Genomic DNA, 9,357 nt, shown 5'->3' on the forward strand with positions numbered 1-9,357 from the left:
GAAGGATGAAAGACCAAGGAAGAGTACAGATGTGTAGCCCAAACTTACCAGAAAGGTGTAAGGAAGGTTAAAACTCAGAGTCAGCAGAAACTAGTTAGGAAAACGGACAACAAAAGGGATTTTTCCAAATGCAGTAGAGTCTCACTTATCCAACATAAACGGGCCGGTAGAACGTTGGATAAGCAAATATATTGGATAATATGGTGGGATTAAGGAGAAGCCTATTAAATTAGGTTATGATTTTACAAATTAAGCACTAAAACATCATGTTTTACAAGTTTGACAGTAATAGTTCAATATGCAGTAATGCTAAATAGTAATTACTGTATTTATGAATTTAGCACCAAAATATCACAATGTATTGAAAACATTGACTACAAAAATGTGTTGGATAATCCAGAACATTGGATAAGTGAATGTTGGATAAGTGAGACTCTACTGTACATGAAAACAAGAGAATGAACAAAGTGGGCCTGCTGTTCAAAAAACATGATTTTTTTAAAAATCGTGTCCAAAGCAACTTGAGAACATACTGCAAGTTGCTTCTGGTGTGAATTGGCCGTCTACAGAGACTTTGCCTAGAGAATGCCCAGATGTGTTAGCTGGGTGACTCCTCTCATGTCCCCGCAAGCTAGAGCTGACAGACAAGAGCTCACCCTGGCAATCTTCAGGTCAGCAACCTAACCTTCAGGTCAGCAGTTCAGCTGGCACAAGGGTTTAACACATTGCACCACCGTGGCCCCAATAAGCATGGTAAAACACATTTTTTTGTGATCTGTTGATGTTTTACCAAGAAACATGGTAAAACACCAACAGATCACAAAAAAAGAATGCAGAATAGCTCATTACCCACTTTATGACAACCCCTCCCCCAACCACCAAAAAAGAGAACTATGTGCACCATTGCAAAGATTTTAGGAAGGGATGTAGATTATACATTAAGATTAAGAAGAAGAAAATAGTCAGAAATCTCCCAGCTATCAGAAGTGAGTTCAAAACTGTACGGACATATGAACTGCATCCAAGAATACTGAAGGAACCTGATAATATGCTCTGAACCATTTATCATAATTTCCATAAAATCCTGGAGAATAGGTGAAGTGCCAGAGGGCTGAAGAGGGGCAAACATTGTCCTTATCTTAAAGAAGAAGAAGAAGAAGAAGAAGAAGAAGACGACGACTAGGGGAACTATCAACCAGTCAGCCTGATTTCAATACTGGGAATAATATTAGAATAGATTTGGAAAGGATATAGATGATAATGTGGCAATTAATAGCAACCACTCCAGCAAAGGAAGTTCATATATTTTTGATGAAGGATCCTTCCACACAGCCCTATATCCCAGAATATCAAGACAGAAAATCCCACAATATCTGCTTTGAACTGGTTTATCTGAGTCCACACTGCCATATATTCCAGTTCAAAGTAGATAATGTGCGGTTTTATTCAGTGTGTGGAAGGGGCCTGAGTTACTAATTTAGTAGATGGTTGGTTAGAACGCAGTCAGTGTTTTGTCGAAGGCTTTCATGGATGGAATCACTGGAATGTTGTGTGGTTTCTGGGCTGACTGGCTGTGTTCTAGCAGCATTTTCTTCTCACTTTTTGCCTGCATCTGTGGCTGGCATCTTTAGAGGGTCTGCTATCAATGTTGTTTTTCTGGATCCCAGAGGCTTATTGGTTATATCAGTCTATTAGCTTCAGAACGTGATGCATTTACCCAGCCTCTGTTTGTTCCACCACAGATCAAACAAATGCAAATACTTGTTAAATCCTGTAAAGTGAAAGATCCTTGGTCACTGGAATTAATCTGTAGTTTGCACCCATGGTTTTCCTCCTCTTCGAATATTACAGACTATAGACTAAGGAGATTTCCCTTGATTTCTTCATTGGGCTGCTGACTTTTCTGCCCGGACCACCACATCCCTTCATCAGAGCATGTTCCTAGCAAAACAGCAGGGGATTGAAAACCAATGCAGTTTGATAGCTTTGAGTATGCTGTGAAGGAGATGGAGTCAGTCTGTTCCATAATACAGGATAATAATCTGCTCCTAGGTAGAACACAGCTGTGAAGGTAGATTTTTTTCTTTGTCTTCACAGTAGTGTGAATGTTAACAGAATTATTTTTATCAGTGGCATGCAATGACTCTTGGAAGTATAGCACTCAGTGATAATAACTAATTAAACACACTCACTGAATAATTATACACAATGGGTGCTATATCAAGGCAGAGAGGCCATTTCCTCTGTAGTCTGTGATTAATATAAACTTACAATGGAATGTAACCTTGTATGTAACCCAGGGTCGGTCCAACATGGAGGCCAAAGTAAGTGCCCGCTTGTGGCGCATTGTCCCTGGGGGCGCTGTCGAGGTGCCCCCGCGGCGGGAACCATCGGCTCGCTCGCCGCTGAAAGAGGAAGGCCTCACTCTTCTCGCGAGGTCTCACGGGGTCTCGCGAGGTCTCACGAGGTTTCGTGAAGTCTCGCGAGAAGAGTGAGGCTTCTTGGAGGCCTTCCTCATTCGGTGGCAAGCAAGCTCTCCAGTGGCTGGAGAGTGCGCACGCTGCCCGGAAGGTGGGCCCACGCCTTCCAGGCGGCGTGCGCCCCTTGCCCGCAGCCGCCGGCAGCAGTATGTGGGGGGGGGCAATTTGGGGGGGGGGCTACTAGGTTTGCCTACTAGGCAAAATTACCTAGGTCCGCCTCTGAATTGTGAACTTGTATGTATTCAAGTTACCGGACAACTTATGATCTCATCCAACGGGCCAAATTCAGTGGCATATGCCAGTTCCTCCCCTGTTTTGCCACAGAGCTTGCCATCTCCTGTCCCATGATGTACATCTACTTCCAGCAGGGCTCAGTGGCAAAACTGGAGAGGACCTGTCATATGCCACCATGGCAGCAACACGGGTTGCTTCCTGTGTTGCATTAGGATCAATGGGGGAAAGTTGGGATGGGGTAAGGGGAAAGCCAGGTGGAGTGGAGAATGGGGCTACGGGTTTCCCATGGCCCATGCTGGGCACCTCCAGATTCATCACAATCCATGGTGATCCCAGCAGCAAATGTGATGAGTTCTTAGGGTGACCCATTATTTTCATCTGGTTTTCATAGGCAAAAAATACTCAGAGGTTATTTTGCCAGTTCCTGCCTCTGAAAAATAACTTTAGCCTTTTGTTATCAGGAATGCCTTAAGACCTTGTTTCAGAGAATTTGGAGATGTGAAGTTAGGTTTTCTGTGTCTGAAAGTTTGAAGGAAACCTATATAAAATGTACTATCTGTAAAGAAGATATCTTCCTTCACTAGTACTGTTATGTTGTAGGGTCTGACAAGGGAAAACCAGAACATATTCCTTATTTCTATGCACTGTTGTCTTGTTTTTCAGTGAAAAGGGGGGGGGCATTTTGCCCTTCATTTTCTTTTTTATGTTTAATTCCAAGACAAAGCAGAGCAATATGAGCCTCCTTCTTCTCTTCTCCCTCCTTTTTAAAAGTTATTGTGCTACAGTGCATAAATGGAGTTGAATTTTTGCACTTTATGGCTTTTTAAAAAATGAAAGATGTGGAAATTTGCTCTTCAAATTGCACTGGCCAACATACATTTTGGTGCCTCAAATGCTAAACCTGTTTCTGGATATATTTGACCTGCTGATTCCAAAAACCAAAACACAAAGATATATTTTTTTTGCAGGGCTGTGTTATAGGACAACCACAGCAAACCATGTCCCCTTAAAAAAAAAAACATGCAAAGAACCTTACTGCAAATATACTTCCCCAAAATAGAATGAGTGGACATAACACTGAAAACAACCCAGAAAAGTGGTTAAAATTGCAAACCAAACCACTATATTTGAAGACCTTGTGGTTCTTTAGATCAATCTGGAAAAGGTCCTAATTTTAGATACTGCATTTGACTTTTATAAGGCTTTGATCTGAATATTAGAATCACTCTAAAACACCATTGCCAAAATGAAGTACAGAACTAACCAACATTTTTCCTGGCTGACCCTCAGTCTTCTGAAATCTATAATGTTATCATTAAAATGTCCTGTGGAAACTGTTGAAGTGGGAATGATTGTACATAGGTTTGTTTAAATGTAATTGAGTTATAGTGATGCAATGTGAGCTGGGGATTGCATCATGCACTGTCTGCTGTCCACTATGCAAGTGTGTAAAGAGTTAACTGAGTGTTGCATCATACAGCAGAGGTGTTTATATATAGCCTTCTGTTTCCTGTATTCTCTCTCTGGTTATCTGCTCTCTGCACTCTGTCTGTATGTGTATCGTCTTGTGAGAGTTTTCCGTTCACCAGTAGACCTGTTTATAGATAGTTGAAGTCTCCAGCCTCGTTACTGGTACCAGTGCTTCTACGTGAGTCTTCTGCTGCGTGTGTGCTTATCCAAACCACGCTCTGACAGAAACTACTTAATATTTAACAAAAGCGAGATCTGTAGGTGTAGCTTATGGTATGGACTGGGAACTTCTCAGGTTTCAGCAACAATTATCCCATCTCACCCTCTCCTGTGCCTGCTATTTATTTTAAAACCATTACCTTCCTCTTTGCTGGACTGGCTATTTATCTTAACAAAAATAACTCTGACCTTACCTCAGCTAAACCCAGTTTAGCCCCAATTAATTCAGCCTTAGACAGAAAGAAAGATAAGTGGTAGATGTCAGAAAGTTACCTGCTACTCAAGTCAAGACAGAGCAAGTCTTCAATGGAACAAATAGATTGATTCAACTTTGCAGTTTGGGCAACAGGCATTTCTCTTCTCCTGTATGAATCCACCTTGTGAATGGTAGCTGGAGCCCCTCATGGTGCAATGGGTTAAACCCTTGTGCCGACAGGACTGTTGACCAACAGGTAAGAGGTTCAAATCCTGGGAGAGCGGGTGAGCTCCCTCTATCAGTTCCAGTTCCCCCATATGGGAACATGAGAGAAGCCATCCACAAGGATGGGAAAACATAAAAACATCCTTGCAGAGGGCCAATTCTCTTACACCAGAAGTGACTTGCAGTTTCGTAAATTACTCCTGACACAAAAAAAGGTAGCTATTCACATGCTTCGCAATATGTATAACACAAGCTGAATTTATTAATATATTTATATGCATTAAAAGACATATATCCAGTGTTTCTACTTGTCAATTGATATAGTCTCTGTTCATAGGATTTTACTTATCCTCTCCTTTTTTTAAAAAAAACAACAACCCAATTCTCTCAGGTTTTGCACATGTATTTGTTGTTCATTCAACCCTTCTAGTTAAGCAAAGTATCACTTAATAGGCTCCATAAAGAAACTTTACCCGATTGACTTGTAGTGATGTTAATTTGCATATCATTACCATCTCATTAGATTTATAGCCACAGCAGAATTGTCTCCTTTGACTGTGCATTTGTTGCTCCCGTATTCAAACTCACTGGCTGTGTATTCTCGCTGACATAACACATCACTGGTAGTGTTTTCCTCTCTCTCTTTCTTCTGTAAAGCAAACTAAGATAGGTATGTTTCAGTCCACAGGTGTGTTCCTGAACATTATTCCTTTCACAGAACATTTCATTTGAGAGGCAGAAATAGAGTGGGAAAAAGTAACTAAACTAGTAGTCAAAAAATACCATGTCCTTGCAACTATTTTATCCAAAAATGAGAACTATGCACATGTGAAAGAAACACATAGGTCAGGCGAGCCTTGTAGAAGTAAACAAAATATTTTAAACTTTCTGTTAACAACCAGAAAGCGTCTTCTGAAATAATTTTTCCCACCACTTTTAGTTTAATTTCCATTTTAATTGCCAGATCTATGCTTTAAAAAAGTGCTCAGGGTGGGCATGGGGTGCTCTCATTTTTTTTGTTGCCATTTTTGCTATTCATGTATTATTATGGTGGTAGTTATAGCTTATGTTTCCTCGAATATGCAGGTATGCACACAGCTACAATCAAATTGGCTATAGTATAATCCTAGCTCAAGCCTTATTGCACTGTTAACTGTGGAAATGCTGTTGCAATTTAACACAGAGACATTTATTTCTATAGCTCTCTTTCACCATCATCCCAGTGCCATGCATCTTAAAAATGTTCCAGCTAGACAGAGGAAAAGGATGAAAATGGGGACTGGACAATTAAATGTAAAAAGGTACTATGTCGGATACTTTATTAACGGAAGTGTTCCTGTAAAATTGGGCAAAGAAGATAGAAAAAAATAACAGCAACTAATAACTGAGTATTTATTGTAGTTAAACCCTTCTATTTTACTTCAAACTGTCATTGTAACATGTAAACTATGATTTTTCAAACTATAGTCTATTAGTTTTGTGTTTTAATTTTTGTACAATGTATTTTAATTATGTATTTTATAGTAATGTGTTTTGACTGTGTTGTACACGCCTCGATCCGTGAAATGAGGCAGGTAATATATTACTATTATTGTTGTTGTTGTTGTTGTTGTTGTTGTTGTTGTTGTTGTTGTTGTTATTTGTAACATCTTTGACCAGATCTTATATTTATGGAGGCATTCTAAAGTGCAATATTTTTATGCCAAAAGCTATTTATTTTGCAGTGAGATTTGTAGCAGGAAAAACAGATATACTTGTTCTAAAGGTATCTTTTCCCTTTAAATATGCTGAAGTCATGAAAAGGAAATAATCCAATATATTAGGTAGAAGCCACATTTGAAGCAAGCATATGTCTGTTGTAACTGATAGGGTACCTCTGCCCTGTGTTTTATATTCAGGAGGGATCTGCACCAAGTACACAAGGTATCTTACAAGAAATGGCACCAAAGACTGGGCCACAAGTCTACATCTGTCAATGTATTTCTACTTAATGGTTTGCAGGATGGATGGATACAGATCGCTTTCCTGCTGTCATGTTCATGAAGCAAACAGGTCCATGTGTTCCAATGATCGCATCCAATTTACTCCTTTTTCTGTGGATGGCTGTTCCTGACTCCGAAGCTTCACCTTCTTGTCTCTCAAGTCTCACTGGGGTTACTTTATGAGGCCCATAATTCAAGCAGATCCATTATCTTGGCACTTATCCCACCCACGAAGCAAATGTAATTATGATCCAATTAATTGGGTTTTCTGTTGATTCTCGGTTTGTGGCTTTATTATCAGCCTATTGTTATATAAAAATAATGCTGACAGGCCCTTTGGGCATAATTTTATATTGGCATTGCATGTTTATGAGATAATTATGTTTTATAGATAGTCTTGAGGGTTGAATCCCTTCTGAGCAACACTTACTTAAAAGATACTCAGAAGCTGAAATGCACGTAAATAGTGAGGCTTTCCTGGACTGTTTATTGAACAAAATCTATGGATAGATATTTAATAGCTTTATTAGCAATAACCATGATGGTAAATAACCATGACTGATTTTCTTATAGCTCATCACACTTTTTGTATTTGTTTTTTATTTGCATGGCAAAGCAGTAGACACTCCGTTAACCGGCACTCATGGGGATTGGTAGCTGTCGAATAAATGTAGTATCTGGTTGCTTGAGAGTGAATATTAAAAATAGACCTACACCCCATACCATGTTATAAATTCTGTCTTGACTTGATATTAATATCGAAAAACAGTAACTAAAAGCAAATTAAGACAAATAAAGGTAAACTGAACTTAATGAAACATTTTTTTTGTATTATAAAACCAGCTTTGTAGTATACACTTTTCGTTAAACAAAATGCCGGTTGCTTGATCATTCTAGTTACTTGAGTTCTGGTTAACTGAGAGTCTGCTGTATATACATTAAAATGTCATTCGGTGTAAAAATTAGGTAAACCAATGAAACACAAAATAAAACTTGTTTAATGCCAATTGCTAAGATATTGCTAATTCTTTATGTATTATGGCAGTGAAACCACACATTTGTGCATATTAAAGAAAAACAAATGAAAGATTGTTGTTATGGTTGAGCCTTCGGGCTCCGGTAATAGAAGAAGGGGTCATAAGACTCCTCGAGAGTCAGACTCCTTCGAGGAGCGTGAAAGAAAGCGGCTCCGGGATTTGTTTGCAGACCCGACAGATGAGGACTCATTTGAGGGTTTTTCTGAGGGTTTGGAGGAAGAGATGGCCAGCTCGGAGGAGGATGACATGGAATGGACTCGTGTGAGGGAGGATTTGGGTGTTGGGGAAACAGGCAATGAAAGCATGGGAGGTGATTGGCGGGTTGCAGTATCAGACCCATGGACTGGCTGGAGGGATGGAGCGGGATCCACAGCTGGGGATGCTGTGGGGCGTAGTCAAAGGTGCTTAAGCTCTGATGAGGATGATGATGTTGGGGCGCCTGGAATTGGGATGGCAGCTGACAGCGATGATGAGCTTGAACTGGGATAAAATGGGGTTTGGGACCAATGTCTAATTGCGTTGGGCAAGGTAATCTGGACGGACGCTTGGGCTTTTGTTGGGGAACTTCCTGAAGACGGGTGTGATTCGTTACTGGATACGTAAGTTTACCAAGGACACTGGGCATCGACGGCAGGAGGAACTGTGCGGGGTTTTTCTCTGTGCAACTTGTGTTTAATCTCGATAGCTTGGACCTCCGTCGTCTTTTTGACGGGCAATATCTACTCGCATTGGATTGACGCTGGACTGACTGACTTCGATTCCGGATTATCCCTTCTGCTGGCTATCGGTGAGACCTTTGGATTCCTAGACGACTACGCTTGGCTAAAGACCTCTGGACCGGATTGGGACCCTGCTGACTGCCGTTACCCTGACTGCTGTGCCTGGACCTGGATATCGTTGGCCGCTGAACCTTAAGCTGAATCCTGACTACGACCATGCTTTTCGTTCGCTGCAGGAAGGAATAAACAAGCCTGGTTTATCCCCCTGCTGTTTCTGAGTAGCAGAGAGGAATCTGCCACCAGTCTGTTGTTTACATTCTGACTCCTGCTGATTCTCTTTGTTTGCATTGTTTGCCAGGCTGAAGTAAGCACTTTTGATTTAATCCGGATTATACTTCTGTTTAACCCGGTTTATCCCTTTGAACCGTTTAAGCTCAAACTGAGCTGTTTTTTGTTATTTATCACACTGAAGTCAAGTGTTTGCCCTGTTCTTTGTTTCCTACGGGCGTTTTAGTTCTGTAACCTCAATAAACTGAGTTTTGTTTTACTTGCTGGCGTTCTGTCTCTGACAATTGTTTTCAAATTTCAAACAAACAAAAAGGTCAGTCAAGTGTTCATAAGCATAGAAACTATGGCATATGACTCCTTGTTTAAAAATTAAACAACTTTATAAAATATTTTGAATCTTTCTCTTCCCAAAAGTATGATACAAATGTTTAACAGTGTTATATATGTAGTCCGTATGCTGACAGTTCTGTTCAGATTTGCTGAGAATGTAATAAATGATCCACTGGA

The 9,357-nt window shown here is 40.3% G+C and overlaps 1 long non-coding RNA gene across 1 annotated transcript; it reads left to right on the top strand.

Annotated features, from left to right (window-relative positions):
* Positions 1–2,880: 2,880 nt before the first annotated feature.
* Positions 2,881–9,109, top strand: LOC103278693 (uncharacterized). Its single transcript, XR_010005424.1, has 3 exons — positions 2,881–4,362; positions 6,026–6,125; positions 6,826–9,109. It is a non-coding gene; the product is annotated as an uncharacterized LOC103278693 (long non-coding RNA).
* The last annotated feature ends 248 nt before the right edge of the window (positions 9,110–9,357 follow it).

This window comes from Anolis carolinensis, chromosome 4, assembly GCF_035594765.1.
Source record: "Anolis carolinensis isolate JA03-04 chromosome 4, rAnoCar3.1.pri, whole genome shotgun sequence".
In the NCBI taxonomy this organism is placed as follows: Eukaryota; Metazoa; Chordata; class Lepidosauria; order Squamata; family Dactyloidae; genus Anolis; species Anolis carolinensis.